This window comes from Pantherophis guttatus, chromosome 3 (genome assembly GCF_059756535.1).
Source record: "Pantherophis guttatus breed Tessera chromosome 3, ASM5975653v1, whole genome shotgun sequence".
Taxonomy (NCBI): Eukaryota; Metazoa; Chordata; class Lepidosauria; order Squamata; family Colubridae; genus Pantherophis; species Pantherophis guttatus.
Window position 1 is genome coordinate 70,712,821 of NC_142065.1, and position 20,742 is coordinate 70,733,562.

General features: G+C 39.4%; 1 protein-coding gene across 2 annotated transcripts in view; it reads right to left on the bottom strand.

Annotated features, from left to right (window-relative positions):
- GNG12 (G protein subunit gamma 12) overlaps positions 1–20,742 on the bottom strand; it is a 52,079-nt gene that overhangs the window by 23,000 nt on the left and 8,337 nt on the right. Inside the window, exons 2-3 of one of the 2 annotated variants that reach the window (XM_087891096.1) lie at positions 15,442–15,556; positions 13,262–13,365 (exon numbers count right to left, since the gene is read on the bottom strand). The gene's annotated coding sequence lies outside the window, so the exon portion shown is untranslated. The remainder of the gene's footprint in view (positions 1–13,261; positions 13,366–15,441; positions 15,557–20,742) is intronic. The other variant, XM_034433242.3, reaches the window with a different exon arrangement.

Consider the following 20,742-nt stretch of genomic DNA (forward strand, 5'->3'; position numbering starts at 1 on the left):
GTAGTAGCAAAAAAGGATAAGCAAGGCATGAAAACATTACTTCTATTCTCCATTTCAGTTTTCAGGCCCTTAGGAGTCTTTCCTTGTGCAAAAAGCAAGCCTAGTTCCAACTTGTAAATTGTTTATAGGGCTCCAATATTCTCCAAATGTGTTCTAGCAAAGCTGAATGCTGAGTTTAATCAAAATATGAAGCTGTAACTTCTAATATTTCTGTTTTCTTGCTCATAAGCAATTGCTGTTTCAAATTGCTCAATCACTATCAATTGGCTCTCCCTGAAAAAGCCATATTTTGTAACAGGAATTAATGTATGGATTGAGACTTATACAATCATGATATTGTACCATCATAATACCACCCTTGTTAATTATTGGTTATTCTAGCCGTTTTCTTGCAAAAACAGCAAAAGAGACATGCATTAATGGCTGGTCAGTAAGCAGCAGGATTTTGTTGTTTAAGTTCTCAGCTAAACGACTGACCTTTCAAAACTTTGTTTTTAACTTCTACTTGAAAACAACTTTTAAAACTTCACCAATAAGCTTATTGTTTTAGGTATATTCTTCAAGTTTAATTGCTAACCAGTCTCATTCATGATCAAATAGTGTTTATACTTTCCAAGTTGCTGTTTATTGTTCTCAGAAGTTGTTGATTTTCTCCCTGAGCTCGTGATCTCTGACTAACTGGAGCTGGAGCCAAAATAACATGTAATTGGGCCCTGCAATGAACTAATTTTCTGAATCCATCTTCATTGGTGGATTCAGTATTTCCTGCAGCATTTTCACAGCCTGGTGAACTCTTTAAGCAATTTCCCCTGAAGCTTTGAGTCTGAAAATCCTACAGACTAGACTAGACTAGGGAATGTAGACAGCTCTTGTCTTTAACAAATTTATCAATGTTATTTAGAATGTTAATTGCCACAAACAGAAAACAAATGAGACCCACTACAGGTAGTCCTTGACTTACAACCATGATTGAACTCAAAATTTCCATTGTTAAACAAGAAAGTTAAGTGACTTTTGCCTCATTTTACAATCTTTCTTGCCCTAGTTGTTAAGTGAATTATTGAAGTTGTTCAGTTAGTAACATGGTTAAGTAAATGTGGCATCTCATTGATTCTGCTTGTCAGAAGATCGCAAAAGGGAATCATATGATCCTAGGATACTGCAACCTTCATAAATATATGCCAGTTGCCCAGCATCCAAATTTTGATCACCTGACCATGGGGATGCTGCAATGGTCATTAACTGTGAAAAATTGTCATAGGTCACTTTTTTTTCAGTGCCTATGACTTCAAACTGTCACTAAATGAACTGTTGTAATTTGAGGACTACTTGTATCAGATGTAGCTAAATAGCTCAACGACACTGAAGAAAGCCACTATCACTAAAGAAAAATTGCTTCCAAGTTCCAGTGGGACATTTTTCAAATCATTACCACAGCAAACAAATTTTGATGGCATGAAATTCCAGCCCAACTCTATTATGTTGACATAACTGATCCACCATTTGTCCACTTTCCATGTTGAACTCTAATTAGATTTATTTATTGAATGTCTATACTATCTCAACCATCCAATCAACTCCAGGCAACAGTCTGTTGAAAAAGGCTGTTTTAAATGTTTTCTTAAAGGAGAACAAGGTCAGAGCTGTCCAAAGCTCAAGGGGGATATTATCCCACAGGGCAAGAACAACATAATTTTAACAGTGGAATATGGAACATGCCTATTCTACTAGATCTAATAAATAAGAAGACGTAAGTGGAGAGAGGTGGCCCTGCAGATAACCAGTCCTTGAACTATGAAGGCTTTACAGATAATAACCTGCACTTTGAATTCCACCCAGGAGCCAAGTGGGAGCTAGTACAGCTCTTAAAGCAGGAATTCCCCAAGTGAATTGAGATGCAATTGCACTACATATAGTCCTTGATCTATAACTATAATGGAACCCAGTTGTAAGTCAAGGACTACCAGTAACGTATTCTGAATCAGCTGTAGCGTCCTGGCCTATTGTGCAAAGGCAAACTGATGTGGACCCGCATTGCATGAGTGATTGTAAGTAGGGCCTTCAATCCTATACCGCTTCCTCAAGAACCTCTGAAACTGCAGCTCCACCACTTTCTCTACAATCCTCCCCAAAAATGGGAGGTTGGAGACCTGTTGGAAATTATCCAACGCTGCTTTCAGCAGTGGCTTCTTGAGGAAGAGGCCTCATCACTTAGATGAATTCATCATCCCTTCCCAAGCACCTTCAACCAATCAGGAAGGGGATGGATCTAATATACATCCTGTGCACTTCCAAGACTCACAAACTGAGATTCCCCCAGTAGCAGAAAAGCCCCTGGCTTAGACAAGTCAAACCTGAGTCAAAGTTAGAATGACTCTGAGTCACTTTATTTATGCCTGGAATTTCCCTTCTTCCTTCCCATCCAAATGTAATGAACAGTGTACATCTATGAAAAGATATGACTTTGTTCTATACTGTTGTTGAACAATGACTAGAAAAAAGTAAGATAATTATAAATATGTTTTTTTAAATATTATTTTCCAGAGTTTTTCTTTTTGTTGCAATGGACTTGCCTAATGAATGAGCATTACCTAATGATATAATGTAGGAGAAGTGCAGTTCTGAGACTTTCTTTCAAAGTGAGCATGATGAAATAATCTGGTTGGAACAGTAAATTATTTGCTCTGATCAGTGATAACAATCTGTGTGAAATCCATCTACTTTTTAAATTGATGGCATAAAGGAAGCCACACAATGATTAAACATAGGAAAGACTTGGTGTACCTTCCTTTTACCTTGGATTCCTTCTTCATACTTCAGTCCAAATTAAAATATTTTATAGTATCCAGTTTTGCAACTAAGGAAAGATATTGACACCATTACAAAATGCTACCCCTCACCTAACAATTAGTCTTTAAAATATCACATTTATGTCTAAGGGTATGGAATTAATATAGATGGGGGAAAAAGGTATCCCTCCCTCCCTCCCTCCCTCCCTTCCTCCCTCTCTCTCTCTCATAACATTTTTGTAAATAAATAAATAAATGACCATTGAGGATCCATTTTGCCCCTCCCATTTTGGACTGTTACATCCTTTGTTAGTTTGAAACCTGTAATGCACTTCCTTTATGCTTATGTAGCCCTTAGATTGAAACAAGTTCTTTTCGTCCTCCGCCCCATAATAAATAATAGAGAAGCAGAATTTCTCTTTTCCTCTGCATCTCTTGGAGGTATAATTATGGATTCTTACGGAAGCAGTAGCTATGAGGCTTATTATGACAAGACTGTCAAGAATATGCTACTACACTATCGCTGTTATTGGAGCCTTTAGTTCAGAGTGAATAATTAATGGCTCAGAGCACAGATATGGTACAATCCTGTAAATAAATGAACATATTGCAATAAGTGCAACGAACCATTGAAAGCAGGCTAACCAAGTGTTGCTGCACCTCAAGTAGAAAATGTTCCAGGAAGCAAATCTGTGTCAATTCTACTAGATGCATCACTGCTATCTCCTATTACTATATTTTACTCCTACCATCTTTTTAAAAATGCATTTATGAAATGTGGCTATGCTGTTCAAGATGTGTCAAAAACGAAAATTCAAGAGTCCCCTGGAATTGGGCAGCCAATAAAAGTAAAATAATTGTATTTATTTATGAAATGAAGTACAGTGACTGGGGTGGTTTACAGAATGATAGAATGGTAAAAAAAGATAATACAAAATGATTAAAATTAACATGATTAAATAAGAAACTAAAAACCAAGATAAAGTGTCCTGGGGTTGGGGATCTTTTCCATCCTCTCAGCTATATCACCCCCAATATAGCAGGCCCCTATAGCAGGTCAGGTCAGTGACAGTGCCATGTTTTCAGGCCCTTCCATAAGGCCAAGACTTTAATTATCAGTTTAAGTTTAAATAAATAGATATAAATAAATAAATAAATAAGCAAACCACACCAGCTTTAGTGGACAGACTCATTTCCTTCACGCTATCCTGTGTTTTTCAGTCTCATTTATTCTTCCATCAGCAGCCTGCAGCTTTCCGCAGATGCCTCTGCAATGCCATAACTGAATTCCAGGGATGGATAAACAGTGATAGTAGCAGAATGCTATGGAATCAAGTTCAGTCTGCTCTACAGTTATCCCAACTATGTAAATGTGGCACTTTTGGTCCTTAAGGTACTCTAGATAGTTAGCAATACTGTAGATATGAAAATGCTAAATGTAATTATTTTCCAAAAAAAGATTAGGTAAGGAGAAAATGCTGACTGACAAATCCGATGTATTTTCTTCACCTTTCCTGATCCCTTTCTCTCCTATCCTTTCCTTATAAGAAACAGTCTTTTTCTTTTTAATTATTTCTGAAGACCATTGGGCCAATGTCCTTTTTTAAGAGTTCCCAAGCCAACTTTAAATGGATACTGTTATAATGATCTGAATACTGTTTGCACAACTGCTTGTATGTAATTATTTATTTATGTTTACAGGGCTTATAAGTCACTCCACTCAACCAATTCTTGAATGGCAAACAATTCTCCAAGCCCTTAATTTTGAATTAAAAGAGACAGATAAATAATCACATTTAAAAATTAAACATATATATTATAAGCAAACATATAAAAATCATCAACTAGCATTTGAAATGTAATAAAGTTAATTAATTGTCCAAACAAAAATCCCTAGATTCTAGATCAAAATCACTAGATACAGTATGCGATTCACAGTGTGAAGTCACCTCTCTTGCTAAATTTGTTTCATCGGTTTATGAAATAAACCACAATAGGCCAGGTGCTACAGCAAGGTAAGATACAGCGTTATTTACAAACCACACGGGTTAACATAAAATCGAACAATTTTCCATATGGTTAATATACTGGATTAACCAAACCAATCTGAAGTCAGTGCAAGAACAATTTTCTGGGGTTTTAAAAACAAATTATGTATCATTTTCCTTTAATAAGAATACTGAATTATTTGTATCAGATAGTTTAAATACTAATAAGAAATACAATTCCTATACGATCAGAAACATTACAGTCCAAAACGACACTGTATTGGCTTTCTGGTTATTAGCCAACACTTAAATATTCCCTAGGATTACACAAGTACAGTAGTCCTTGTTTTACGACCACAATTGAGCCCAACATTTCTGTTGCCAAGCGAGACAGTTGTTAAATGAATTCCTGCAGTTGTTAAATTAGTAACATGGTTGTAAAGTGAATCTGACTTCCCCATTGACTTTGCTTGTCAAAAGGTCGCAAAAGGCATGACCCAGGACATTGCAGCCATCATAAATAAGGACCAGTTGCCAAGCATCTGAACTTTGATCACGTGACCATAGGGATGCCACAGCGGTGTTAAGTGTGAAAAATTATCTTAAGTCCCTTTCTTCAGTGCTATCATAACTTTAAATGGTCACTAAATGAACTGCTGTAATTCAGGGACTACCTGTATAAACACTTCAATCTAGCCCCTTTAAAAAAATGTTACCATCATTAAAGAGAGGAGCAGGTATATAAATACTATAGTGGCTATGATTTTTTCAGTATTGGAATGTAAGCTACATTGTAGTATATTATTTATTTAAGCAGTTATGCTGTTTCAGCTGTCTAATTCTCTAATTCCAAAATGATGAACATAACTTCTCCTGTTAAGACCATTTGTAAAACTTCCTTGACTTATAGTTAACAACAGAACCCAAGCAGAGGCGTTTTTGTTTTTATATGTCTTTTTTAAATGCGCAGCTCTGTGAAACCACAAAAATTTATCCATTCCTACAACAAACATTGCAAAGATATAATTTCTGTCTTCTGAGCTTTGAGATGAAGATAGCAACACATTTCTGGCAGAACATGCAGTTGTATTTTATACTAGTTCTCAAAAGCTCTGAACAGACAGGATTTACAGAGGTGCAAGAAAAAAGTGGTTAAAAAGGTAGAAAAAGTAGCCATTGGCTAACATACATGTTAAAAAGATAAGACCATAGAACGTTTGTTTATTTGTTTGTTTGTTTATATATTATTCTATCTACCTACCTACCTACCTACCTACCTACCTACCTATCTACCTATCTATCTATCTATCTAATTTTTATTCCGCCCTTCTCCCGAAGGACTCAGGGCAATGCACAGCCAAAGATACAACCAACACATATATAAAATTTAAAAGCAATTTAAAAACATATTAAATAATTTGGCACCAACATCATTAAAAAACAAAAGCAACCCATTAAAATTAATATTTAGGCCAGCCCAGCTTGTTGGAACAATAACGTTTTGAGGGCACGGCGAAAGGTGCGTAGGTCAGGGATCATCCGTATCTCCGGGGGCAATTCATTCCGGAGGGTGAGTGCCCCCACAGAGAAGGCTCTCCCCCTGGGGTTGCCAGTCGACATTGTTTGACCGACGGTACCCTGAGGAGTCCCTCTCTGTGGGAGCGTACTGGCCGTTGGGAGGCTGTCAGTAGCAGAAGGCGATCTCGTAAGTACCCAGGTCCTAAGCCATGGAGCGCTCTAAAGATGGTAACCAGCACCTTGAATTGCACCCGGAAGACCACAGGGAGCCAGTGCAGCTCGCGCAGGAGAGGTGTTACATGGGAGCGCCGTGTCACTCCCATAATCACCCGCGCGGCCACATTCTGGACCAGTTGGAACCTCCAGGTGCTCTTCAAGGGGAGCCCCATGTAGAGAGCATTACAGTAGTCCAGACGGGAAGTGACGAGGGCATGAGTGACCGTGCGCAAGGAGTCCCGATCCAGAAAGGGACGCAACTGGTGAATCAGGCGGACCTGATAAAAAGCCCCCCTGGCCACAGCCGTCACATGATCTTCTAGAGACAGCCGCGCATCCAGGAGGACACCCAAATTGCGAGCCCTCTCTGAGGGGGCCAAGATCTTACCCCCAATAGTCAGCAATGGAACCAGCTGGCTATAACGGGACGCCAGAAACCACAGCCACTCGGTCTTGGAGGGGTTGAGTCTGAGCCTGTTTCTCCCCATCCAGATCCGCACGGCCTCCAGGCACCGGGACATCACGTCAAGGGCATCATTGGGGTGGTCCAGGGTAGAGATGTACAGCTGAGTATCATCAGCATACTGATGGAACTTCACCCCAAAACCACAGATGATCTCACCCAGCGGCTTCACATAAATGTTGAACAGGAGGGGCGAGAGGACCGACCTTTGCGGCACCCCACAAGCAAGGCGCCTCGAAGTTGACCTCTGCCCCCCTGCCAACACAGACTGCGTGCGGTCAGAGAGGAAGGAGGAGAATCACCGCAACATGGTACCCACCACTCCTAACCCCTCCAACCGGTGCAGCATGATACTATGGTCGATGGTATCAAAAGCCGCTGAGAGTTCTAATAGGACCAGGACAGAGGAACAACCCCTGTCCTGAGCCCTTCAGAGATCATCAACCAATGCGACCAATGCAGTTTCTGTACCCAGGCCTAAAGCCCAACTGGTACGGATCTAGATAAACAGCTTCATCCAGGTACTGGGGAAGTTGTCGCGCCACCACACTCTCAACAACCTTCGCCACAAAGCAAAGGTTGGAGACGGGACAATAGTTCGCTAATACTGACAGGTCCAGGGAATTCTTGAGGAGGGGCCTCACCACTGCCTCTTTCAAGGCGGAGGGGAAGAAACCATCACTCAAAGAGGCATTAATAATCTCCTGGAACCAGCCTCGTGTGACCGCCTGGGAGGCCAGCACCAACCAGGAGGGACATGGGTCCAATAAACATGTGGCAGTGCTAAGCCTACCCAGAATCCTGTCCACATCCTCGGGAGTCACAGGGTCAAACTCCTCCCAGATAACACTCTCAAGACCCTCCTCCATCACCCCATCTGAACCTACCCAGTTGGAGTCCAAGCCTTCCTGAATCTGAGCGATTTTGTCATGCAGATATTGCACAAAATCCTCAGCCCTGCCCTGCAAGGGGTCTTCCCGCGCTCCCAAATGAAGTAGGGAGCGGGTCACCCTAAACAGGGCGGCTGGGCGGTTACCTGCAGACACAATAAGAGCGGAAAAATAATTAAATTTTGCCGCTCTTATCGCCACTAGGTAGATCTTAATATGAGACCTTTCTAAATTATTAGAAAGTTAGCTGGATTTGAAGAAACTATGACACAGAACATGCTATCTGTGTTTACAGAACAATCCTTGACTTGAAAGGCACACAAAGGTGTCACAATAATATTGTTGGATTTTCTGGTGAGACTAGTGGTCTTGAAATTCTATTCAAAAATTTGAACAGGAAATAATACAAATAATTCTGTACTGATCCCACAGAGTACTCACTCACAAACTGACAATAGATCAGAAGGTAAATATAGGCTAGGTTCATGTACTGTATTAAACTCTGGCTCGCTTAAATAATGATTTGTGGGATAAGAGAGACTAACTCGGTTAAAATATAAACATACCATAGTTGCTTGATTCAAAAGTCATGCTAAGCAAAAGCAAAGAAACTGTGTGATGGTTTAGTGTCAAATATGAATCTGACCACCTTCTTGTTTTTGCTATTTGCCCAGGGACCAAGAGCAGCTGGAAAGCTGCGAGCATCACTTCCCAGGATAAGTATCAAGCAAGAGGAACAATAACCTGCTCCCTTTTGTCATCTGAATAAGGAACTGGCTCCCCTTTCCCTGACAGAAAGCAGATCCTGCTTCAGTTACCAGTAACTATGGCAGCGAAGAAAATATTGGAAGTAAACCCAGGCTTTGCCAGAACAACAAGAAGGTAAGCCTAGACTTCATGTGGGATGTGGCTTTAATAATTACTACTACTACTACTACTATTACTACTACTATTATTATTATTAACACACCAGATATCACAGTTGTTGAAAACCAAAACGTACAATTTATTAACACTGCGGTACCAGGAGATGCCAGAGTCGAAGAAAAAGAACTGGAAAAAATAATCTGGAAATAACTGGAAATATCGCGACCTGGCCATCAAAACTACATGGCTATGGATGAAACATGTAATAGTGATGCCTGTTGTCACTGGGGCACTTGGTACCATGTCCAAGAATTTTATAAGATACAACAATAAATTGCAGCTTCCTGCAATAACACCAGTGGAAGTGTAAAAAACTGTGTTACTCGGAACATCGTACATCTTAAGAAGGTACTTGGTTGATACCTAGGACGCTGGCAGCAACCCAAATCAACCATTAGCACCTGTCAATGGTATTTGTGATGCATTTTTGCATTTTCAGTTGATTGAGTTTCATGTTTAATGAATAAAGTAAATAATAATAATAATATGCAATACTTTACATTAAAATTGGCAGTGTTTTGGCAGACAGGTAAGGATTCCTTCTCTCTCTCTCTCTCTCTCTCTCTCTCTCTCTCTCTCTCTCTCTCTCTCTCTCTCTCTGTGTGTGTGTGTGTGTGTGTGTGTGTGTGTGTGTGTGTGTGTGTATTGCGGCTGTAAGACAAGTGGAACAGCTTCCAAGAGGAAAAATGGGACCTTTTATGTTTTGAATTTCTGTTTCTGTTAATCCTGTAATTTATTAATTTTGCTGATGTAGTAGTTTAGGTGCAGGCCTAGAATCCAGGAAACTGTGAGTTCTAGTCCCACCATGGGCATGAAAGCTGGCTGGGTGACTTTGGGCCAGTCATTTTCTCTCAGCCCAGCTCACCTCACAGGGTTGCTGTTGCGGGGAAAATAGGAGCAGGAAGGAGTATTATGCATCTTCATTGCCTTGCGTTACTTACAAAGTAATAAAGGCAGGATAAAAATCTAATAAATAAATAATAAATAGTAAAATATCCAATAGCAGTTTGATACTAAATTTCATGAGCTGGAATTCAGGAAGCTCTTGGGAAGGCAAATAAAAAAGGGGCTACAAAGGTCCACAGTATATGTTTTATCTTGGAAAACTAACCCCTTCCCTTTTTTCCTTCCATTCTTTTTCGTTTGCACTGGTTTCAATTTTTAAACTAAATGCATCAAATTAATACAGGTAGTCCTTGACTTACAACCGTTCATTTAGTGACCGTTCAAAGTTACAATGGCACTGATAAAAGAGACTCACGACAGTTTTTCACACTTAAGACCTTTGCAGTATCCCCATGATCATGTGATCAAAATTCAGATGCTTGGCAGCTGACTCATACTTACGACTGTTGCTGTGTCCCATGTGATCCTCTTTTGTAATCTTTTGACAAGCAACATCAATGGGGAAGCCAGATTCACGTAATAGCTGTGCTACTAACTTATCAACTGCGGTGATTCACTTAACAACTGTGGCAAGAAAGGTTGGCAGAAGGGGCAAAACTCACTTAACAAATGTGTCACTTAACAAGATAAATTTTGGGCTCAGTCAGTGGTGGTCATAAGTTGAGGACTACTTGTAACCATATATTAAATGAAATGAAAACTGAATAGACAGCAAATCTCTTCAAAGACAGGGAAACTAAATGAATGGAAGATAGAAACACAGGTCTACCCTGTAAAAGCTTTTGTAATTAATGAGCTTATAAATGCCCCAGATCACTCACGGAGCTGGTCTTCAGATTCCTGTTGTGCTAAGTTATATATCTGACATTTCCAGATAAGTCATTTAAGGATACAGAAACACACCGCATTGTGTGCTGAGGACAGCTGGCAGTCTATGAGCAACCCTAATGCGTATTTTTCATATTTATGTTAATGTTTACCACTTACTGAAAATAATGCGGGCCAGTTTCATCTAATGATTAGAGTGTTTAATTGCAACCAGGAATGCCTAGATCCAGTTCTACCTGACTTCATACTTCAATGAATGATTCCAGCCTAGATATTATTTTTCAACGTAACCACCTTCACAGGGCTGTTGTGAACACAGAATGTAGACACGCCTCATCTGCATCACCTTGGGTTTCCTAAATAGCTGTTTTCCCACAGAAATTATTTTTTCTCCAGTATCCTTTGGTGAAGACTTGAAACTAGAAAAGCACAGGTCATACAACGCAATTATCATCTTTCTCCCTTCAATTCAACACTCTCCCAATACAAATTCTGATTTCAAATGAATGATTAGCTTTTAACCTTAGTAAATAGAACACTTTATAGGTAGAAAAATTATGCAAGTCTCAAAATATTTAGGCCTGGTAGAAACCTGACCTCTAGTGGACAAAGGTAACAGTAATTCAGTTCAGTATATTTTAAATGTATTTCAGATTTAAAGACTATCTATTTTGCTAGTTATAAATAATGGATTGCTTATATGACAGAGATAGATAGATAGATAGATAGATAGATAGATAGATAGATAGATAGATAGACAGACAGACAGACAGACAGACAGACAGACAGACAGACAAACTCTGGAAGAGTGACAACTTCTTAGACTCAGTAGTACAACCACTAACATAAAGAAAAAGTAATCAGCAAACTTGGGCTCAAGATAATAAATTATCATTGATATTTTGATATTTTTGCCCAAAACTTTGTACTTTCAAATGCCCAGGGGGAGAGAGAAAGAGTGCTAAAATTCCAGCATAAGGTAATTTTTTCCCCCATTCCTCGAGAAAGCGCAGAATGGATATGATTAGAACAGGAAATACAGTAAACAAACTGTTGAGCAAAGACTGGTTCACCCGTAGGCTGCTTTTGATCTTCAACCTCTTTTTTTTGTTGCCTCCAGAAACTGTACAACTGATTGATGTTTGAGTCCTCGACTTACAACCAAATTGAGTCCAAAATTACAGTTGCGAGTCGTTGCAGTTGTTAAAAGGGCACCACATGTCACCATCTGACCAGACCCAATTTTATATTTTTTGCAGTGTTTGCTAACGGGCTCAATTTGCCCCAATGGACATTTTTGCTGGAAAATGGAAGTAAATGCTAGAAGAAAGCAAAACGCTTTGAAAATCAGGGTCACATGACTGCAGGACACTGCAAATGACGTAAAGAGAAGCTAGTTGTCAAGAGCCCAAAATGCAATCAAGGGAACATGTGTGTGGTACTACAGCTATCATAATTTCGAAATTGGGTCGGAAGTATCTTCTGAGGGTGGTGGGGTACATTGTAACTTCAGTTATTAAGTAACACGGTTTGATGCCTACCTATATCAGTCAAAAAGAGGGCTGTGAAAATATTTACAGACCCCTCGCACCCTGGACATAAACTGTTCCAACTCCTACCCTCAAAACGACAGAGCAGTGCACACCAGAACAACTAGACACAAGAACAGTTTTTTCCCCAAACGCCATCACTCTGCTAAACAAATAATTCCCTCAGCACTGTCAAACTAGTTATTAAGTCTGCACTACTATTAATCTTCTCATCGTTCCTATCACCTCTCTCCCACCACTTATGACTGTATGACTGTAACCTTGTTGCTGGTATCCTTACGATTTATATTGACTGTTTCCCAATATGATTTGATTGCTTATTTGTTCCCTATGACTATCATTAAATGTTGTACCTTATGATTCTTGATGAATGTATCTTTTCTTTTATGTACACTGAGAGTGTATGCACCAAGACAAATTCCTTGTGTCCAATCACACTTGGCCAATAAATTATTCTATTCTATTCTATTCTATTCTATTCTATTCTATTCTATTCTATTCTATTCTATTCTATTCTATTCTATTCCATTCATAATTTTCTGTATTTTACATTGTTAGTGCTATATTTCTAAAGCAATTTTAACTCTTCCAAATCCCTCAAAGCCCCACTTCCAGGAAATAAAAAGTCCTGCCCTGCCCACTCTAAGTCACATTGTCTCATTGCTGCTATATCCCTTGCAGTTCTTGATTCCCTAAAAATTGATTTAAAAAAGAAACATTCCCCTCTACTGCCTACTGTTATCAGCTTAATATCCCTGGCTAGTTAACCTTCTACCAAACCTTCCATTGGCTTTTACAACAGAGCAGTAAAAAACTGAAATCAGTGGTAACATCTAGGAAGGTTTCATCATTAATACTATGAAACGCCTTAATCGTAATAACATTAAATATATGAATGTAAATTTAGAACTACGGTAAAATGTATAAATAAGTGCTATTAATAACTTCCAGGTGATATATTAAACTATATATTATTAAATATATATTACACTTAATTTCTAAACAGCCAGCTTTTAATTATTTATGCAAACATTTTTCCAATCCAGAGAAGCAAGGCAGTTTGTAGTAACTTTTAAATCAATAAATCAAAAAATAAAGCCCAACAAAAAATCTCACAACTGATCTCCAAATATATTAATAATTTCTGAACTTGAAAATAAGGATGCCATTTTTGGAAAAAAAATACCTTCAAAGAACAGGAACACTCCGGCTTTTAAAGCACCAAATATCAGATAATCTAGCTTCCAATTCTTTTTCCACCACGAATTGTGTACTTGGCCTTTGGCAAATCTGTAAAACAAAAGATATATCAGGAATTAAATATATAGATGATGAAAGAAAAAGAAAGTCTCTGTAGAGGGAACCATACCTCTTCTTGCAGCAATAAAAGTGCTATAAAGACTTTTCTTTTTAAATATTTCTGGTTATTAATAATGTGATAATTTAATGAAAATACTTGCTTTCTTTAAAGTGAGCCAACAATGGAATGAAGATTTTACAGTATCCTTCCCCTGGAGTGGGGTGGGAATGGAGATTTTACAGTATTCTTCCCCTGCCACGCCCACCAAGCCATGCCCAAGCCACACCCACCAAGCCACGCCCACAGAACCGGTAGTAAAAAAAATTGAATCCCACCACTGGACAGCATTGCCTAGTAACCCTGGCGGTTTTGCTCATACACACCTTTTCATGGCAAGGAGGAATAGAAAGGTAAAGGCAGAGGCAATCCTTCTAATGCTCTGGTAGAAATTGCAGCAAGATCAGCTCCACTTTACCCAGGCATTTTCCATTCCTTAATTCCCCACAGAGAGGAAACATTAGGACAAAGTAAAGTAGGAGTAGGAGGGCTGATAGGATGGACAGGGCAGATGTCCATCCTATCAGCCCCATGAGCTGAAAAGTCAGCCTGTAGGATGTGAGGTGGAGGTTGAAGGTTCAAATCTGTTATCATATCAGATTTTTGTGGATCATTTTCATAGAAATGAATGCTTTGAAAAATTGTTTTTAGAAACTCTTTTTTTTTTAGGTGCCACAAAATTATCTGTTTTTTTTATTTAAACAGACAACAGTGTTAGCCTCCTGGCAAGTTATTTAATTTCATGTTCATGATAGAATTTTGTAGTAAAAGTCAAAGCAATCAACTCAATACTATTAAATATGTTTGAAACTGATCTTTTATTGTAAGGAAACAGAAAGCAAGCCCAGGCTGAAATTGAATATTGACTGAACTGGCAGTAACCCCATATTTAACTCAATGAAATTTACATCTATTTACGTGTTTGTAAAGAGAGACAGTAGAAATTTTCAACAGAATACCGTATTTTTCGGTCTATAAGATGCACTTTCCCCCCCACCAAGAAAATGGGTGGAAATGTCTATGCATGTTATAGAGTAAATGTTGCCTAAGCCCCACCCACCCGCCGGCTCCACCCTTTGGCTTCCACGCACCCTGTTTTCTGCCTCTGTGCACCCTATTTTCAGCCTCTGTGTGTCCCATTTTCAGCCACTATATATCCCGTTTTCTGTGAGCGGCAGCGGTGGTAGTCCCCGCCACCTGGAACGGACTGAAAACAGGATACATGGAGGCAGAAAATGGGGTGCAGAGGCCAAAAACGGGACACACAGAGGCAGCGATAGGTGGAGGCGATCCCCGCAGCTTGGAACAGCTGATCAGTGGTATTCCGGGAGGCTGATCCAACTGCCAATCAGCTGCTTGTGCTAAATCAGGCTGCAATAACATGTTTGCTGCAAGGACGCTAGGCAGATGAATACCGATGGATGCTGGGAGGCAGAGACAGATTTTTTTTTCTTGTTTTCCTCCCCAAAAGCTAGGTGCATCATATGTTCCGGAGCATCTTATAGTGCAAAAAATACGGTAATTTCATACCAAAGGTTTGAATAGTGCTTTGTCTTTCAGGCTGTTTATTTTAATATAAGATTTGTTATTCTAGAAGAGAAAGTGGAAAAAAGCCAATGTAGGATTAACAGCCATGTTGAACATTCAGTGTACTGTCAAAAGTTGCATTTTTCTGTGTCAACAAATATGTGATTGATGCCATTGAGAACATTCTGATTTATAAACAACAGTGGCTGAGTTCACAAAAAAATCTGATGTAAAAATTGCCTTATGCACAGCAGGGTGTATGAGTTCAGCCAATGGTCCACTTGCTTATTGAACATTATATTCCCACCCCACTCCAGGGGAAGGATACTGTAAAATCTCTATTCCCACCCCAATCCAGGGGAAGGTGCAAAATCCCCATTTCCTCCCGATCAGCTGGGACTCGGGAGGCAGAGAATAGATTGGGGGGGGGCAGTCAGAGGTGGTATTTACCGGTTCTCCGAACTACTCAAAATTTCCACTACCTGTTCTCCAGAACTGGTCAGAACCTGCTGAATACCTCCTCTGGTCTGCACTCCCTCACTGGTGGATATGTGGCATGGATCCTGGTTCATGTGAGTTTGACTTGACACTGTTTCCCTGATAGAAAAAAATATGCTGTTGAAGCACTATTTCTCCCTACAGGAGACATATTCCAGAAGACTAAAAGTAGGACACTTTAAAGAGGTGGGGATTAATGGATATCATTCTGCTTCAATAGTTAACCGTTAATAGTTAAGATCAAGCTACTTGCCCAAATTCATTTCCTTATACTTAACACTTTACTTATGCATAACACTTTTTTGTCCCAATTCACACAGTTCAGTGAGCCAGAAAATAGTATGAATAAGAAGGTCTCTCAATGGTTATTGTCATTTTACACAAAGTGGTGGAATAAGCTGGTTCAGTACAGCAAAAGTAAGTAGTAGTCAATGAAACAAAAAAATAGTTAATACATGTAGGGGATGCGTATTTTCCTCCCCATATTTAATACATTACACAAGAGATGTTGATTTTGATAGAACTGTACAGGAATGATGACATGTCAGCCTGATCCAAGGGAAGGTCAGATGAATATGGAAGCAGGGTTCATATGCATCTCTTGGGGAATGGAAAACTTGCCAATGGATGCTATGCCCGATCTATTCAGTGATCTGGGCTCTATAGAAAATACCTTTCAGGAGGAGGCACAGAGGAGCAAATGAAGAGTCCATGCAATAAACAGTTCAATGGTGTCACTTTGGTATATGAGGCAGAATTTGATGAGCATAGTTGTGTTGGAGATATGTTGACTATTTAAACCAGGGGTGTCCAATCTTGGCAAATTTAAGGTTTAATTCAAGGGTGAAATGCTCCTGGTTTGAACTGGCTCGGGCGAGTAGGTAGTGATGGCGGCGGGCAGTTCGGAGAACCAGTAGCAAAAATCCCTGCCCCCGCCCCCCATGCCCAGCTGAGCCACGCGATCATCAGAGCTTTTTTTCCTTTTAAATGGCTCTGACGAGCCAAGCTCTGACCATCTGCTGCTAATCAGGCAACTCAGCTTGGATCGCCAAAGCCATGTAAAAGAAAAAAAGTTTCTTTTTTTCTTTCCCCCCCCCCCAGCCTCCAGGTTGCTTACCTTAGCTGCTGGTCACAACGCTGTAATACCTGCAATCCATTGCCTCAGCAAGCAACTGAATCTCCCTGCCTGCAATCAAGCTCATCGGTGAGCAGCTCTATCTGCAACTTTAAGACTTGTGGACTTCAACTCCCAGCAAAGCTGGCTGAGGAATTCTGGGAGTTGAAGTCCACAAGTCTTAAAATTGCCAAGGTTGGAGAGCCCTGTTCTATTGGGTAAGTTTTTTCCCCCTTTGGGAGCTTTAAAAAAAATAGTTAATTGGGGTTTTTTTTAGTTGTTCTTTTTTTAGACCTAGCCATTTAAAGTTTAGGAAGTTTTAAATTTAGCTGCTTTTATATAAAAATAAAAATAAATTAAAATAAAATAATATTTGTGCAGCTTTCTGAGATTTAGTGTGTTTCTGTAGTGTTTCACTCTAACTACACAAACACACAAAATCTCACAAAGCTGTATGTGGAATTTTGTGTGTGTAAAGTGTGAAAGTTGGTTTTTTGGGCTTTTTGTGGCTGTGTGAGGTTCCTGCTTGTTGCAAGGGCCATTTTGGGTCTAGCACAGCTGCTTTTACATTGTGGGTGAGCCAGTTGTGTTGTGTTGTGTTTTGTAGGTTAAAAAAGGGCAAAGAAGTGACATTGACTTGGCCACGCCCACCCAGTCACCTTATCACCAAGCCACGCCCATTAATTAAGCCACGCCCACAGAACCAATACCAAAAAAATTTAATTTCACCCCTGGTTTAGCGCTTTAACACTTACATCCACAAGTCTTAAAATTGCCATGGTTGGACACCCTGATTTAAACACAGCAAAAACTAAGTTGTATTAAACATATCTGCAATCTTTTCACACACAAAAGAGAGAATTTCCTCCTGACTGCAAAATCAAATGGTCCTTAATGTAACAGACTATTTCTGATCCCTAAACTGTGCTATTTTACTGATATCACAAGCTTCCCTCCCAGCACCATATTCACACAGTCTACTAACTACCAGGAAGAAATGAAAAAGGCTCATCATAAACTTGAATGTGGCCCAATCGATTGGTAATGAGAACTTTAAAATCTGCCTGATTCAGATTTAAAATATCCTACTATTGTATGAGAGTTTGACCACAGCCTGACTCGGGTATTAAAAGAACAAGCAGAACCTGGGGGCAGGTGGAATCATTACATTCCCACAAGTGGTCCAAATTCAGTCCCTCTTGAATTCCATTAATTTATGTAGTGCCAATTTAGTGCTGTTAATTGACCACTAGATTTTTATGTCTAGGCATGAACAATAAATCAGTTTAACTGGAACGTAATGTGTGGTCTTGATTCTTTGTGCATGACAGGTATTTTGCCCAACTCTATAGATAATTAAACCACTAAATTAACATGGTTTGGGATTATGTGGAATATGAGAACCACCTGAGTTTATGAAAGATGGCACAGATGTATGTCTGTTAGTTTTATATCCCATCTTTCATTCAGGGATAGGAGTCTTAGCATGTACAAATGAGATGTACAAAACCAATATAATTTGCACTTGTGATTTTTAATCTCCAGATTGCAATTAAATTGGCTTTCTGTCCATTTATATGATTCTCTTTTTAGTACCATGTTTCCCCGAAAATAAGACCCTGTCTTATATTTTTTTGAACCCTGAAATAAGTGCTTGGCCTAATTGCCATGCGCTCAAAAGCCCGATTGGGCTTATTATCAGGGGATGTCTTATTTGGGGGGAAACAGGATACTATTACAATAACTGTAAGATACCTTGAATTTCATGTGGAGAATTTTAGTGTTAGTTTGAGACACTAAAAATGATGAGGAGCAAGAGGAGCTGTTGCTAAGTAACAGAATACGTTTCATAAGCCAGAAAACTTTACCGACGATCTTCGGTTGAAACAAACTTGCCTATGATTTGAAAAAACTGAAGCAGTCTGATCAGAAACAAACAATTGGTGGCTCTATTTCCTCTGCCCCTTCCAAAGAAACCTGACATTGTGCTGCTTGGACTTGCTGGAAAATTACCAAAAGGTATAGCCCCCTTCCCCCCCCCTTTTTTTTGCCTATTTCTGGTGGCAATAAATGAAACAAAGAAAAGGCTGTTAAACCTCAGACAATCATATCACATTTTTGTTTTTTAAAAATGCCAGTACTTCCTTCAACACTGGAAAAATGGGCTAAAATCCAGTCTTCTAATAGTCACTAACACTTACTGTAGTCATTGGCCACTGATCTGTTCTTTAAACATAGCAATCAGATATTTAATGCTCACATCTGGATTAAATGTAGCAGTGAGTTGTACATTTTTGTTTTCCGGGAAAAGATTTATGATTTTGTGACAACGGCCTTTCCTAAGAGCTTGAATTAGCATTTTATTCAAACTTATGATGGTGCAGAACAAGGGCTATTTATGTGGCCATCACAGCACTCCTCCCTCACATGATCACGGTTGAGGCACTTGGCAACCAGCCTGCACTTACAACAGTTGCAGCATCCTGCTGTCATGTTATCACTGTTTACAACCTCCCCTGCTGACTTCCCACAAGCAAAGTCAAAGGGGAAGCTGACAGGGAAGATTTAAGTTGTTCCTGCTCCTGTCAAAAGTATGAGGTCCCGGAAATATTGGATCCTATAGAGTGCACTGCAGCACCTCCCTGCCTGCGCTCCATAGCAAAGCTGGCTGAGGAATTCTGGGAGTTGAAGTCCACAAGTCTTAAAGTTGCCAAGGTTGGAGACCCCTGCCATAGTGCATATCCACTTGGCTAAGCCTAGCCACTGAATCCTCTGCCTGGCCACGCTCACACAAGCCGCTGCACCCTCCTGCTCTCCACCTATCCAGAGTATTCTCAACACTCAATGCACCGTTGCACAGCGTCACAGCACTCCCCTACACAAGCATGTTCATACTGTGCCCCAGCAATCTCCCTGCCCAACTATGCCTGCACCAGGCCACAGTACCCATCTCTACTTGCAGGCCTGTTTCTGAACTGCCTACCAAAGGCTTGTCACGACTGGGACTTCTGGTTTCCTGCTGGCTTCTCCACTGACTTTGCTTGTTGGAAGACAGCAGGAAATCTCAAGTTGTAATCACATGAGGTCATCACTTAATAATAGCAATAGGAACTGCCAGGATTTCTGATGCTAAATGATGCACTTACATGTCACACTTTATAACTGCACTGCTTATTGATGGAAATTCTAATTCCAATTAGCCTCATTAAATGAGGACTATTTGTAGTTTAAAATCAATAATGAATACAGAAACCTAAAGATACCATATTAGCACTGGAAGGCTCCTGGAGTAAGGATTCTGAAATTTAAATACTGTAACTACCTAATATCTAAAATTCCTGTGTTCTAGATGTATAGATGTAATTACTTCTCTGCAATTATTTCTTGAACATATGTTGTAACCTACCCTCCAGTTTCAAAGTCTCCAGGACTGAAATACTGTAACTAAAATTTTAAAAAAAACTATACAAATCATGTAATTATTAATACAAACTTCAAACGAGAAATAGAGCAATATCAGCATTAAAACATATTTTTCAGAGTATTTCAGAAGTTGTAAAAAATTCAGTCAAGAACTTTTTGGAGTAACAGAAGCTTAGGTGAAAAGACACAGCGAAGCGATTACAATGAACTAATTGATATCTGATATTGACATCAATTAGTTTTTAAAATTCTCAATTCTCATTTCAGCTGTAGGTTTTTATAGGGAAATTTTCCCAACCACTTAGAATGAAATGTACATCTGAGGTGAACTGGAAAATTTGGAAAGGATATTCATCTCAGCTAAACAAATAATTCCCTCAACACTGTCAAACTAGTTACAAGGTCTGCATTACTATTAATCGTCTCATCGTTCCTATCACCCATCTCCTCCCACTTATGACAGTAACCTTGTTGCTGGTATCCTTATGATTTATATTGACTGTTTCCTAATATGATTTGATTGCTTATTTGTACCCTATGACTATCATTAAGTGTTGTACCTTATGATTCTTGACGAATGTATCTTTTATGTACACTGAGAGCGTATGCACACAAGACAAATTCCTTGTGTGTCCAATAACACTTGTCCAATAAACTATCCTATCCTATCCTATCCTATCCTATCCTATCCTAACTAGTTTAACCTAACACATGAAAATGTACCAAAAAGGGGGTTGAGTTTTTAGAA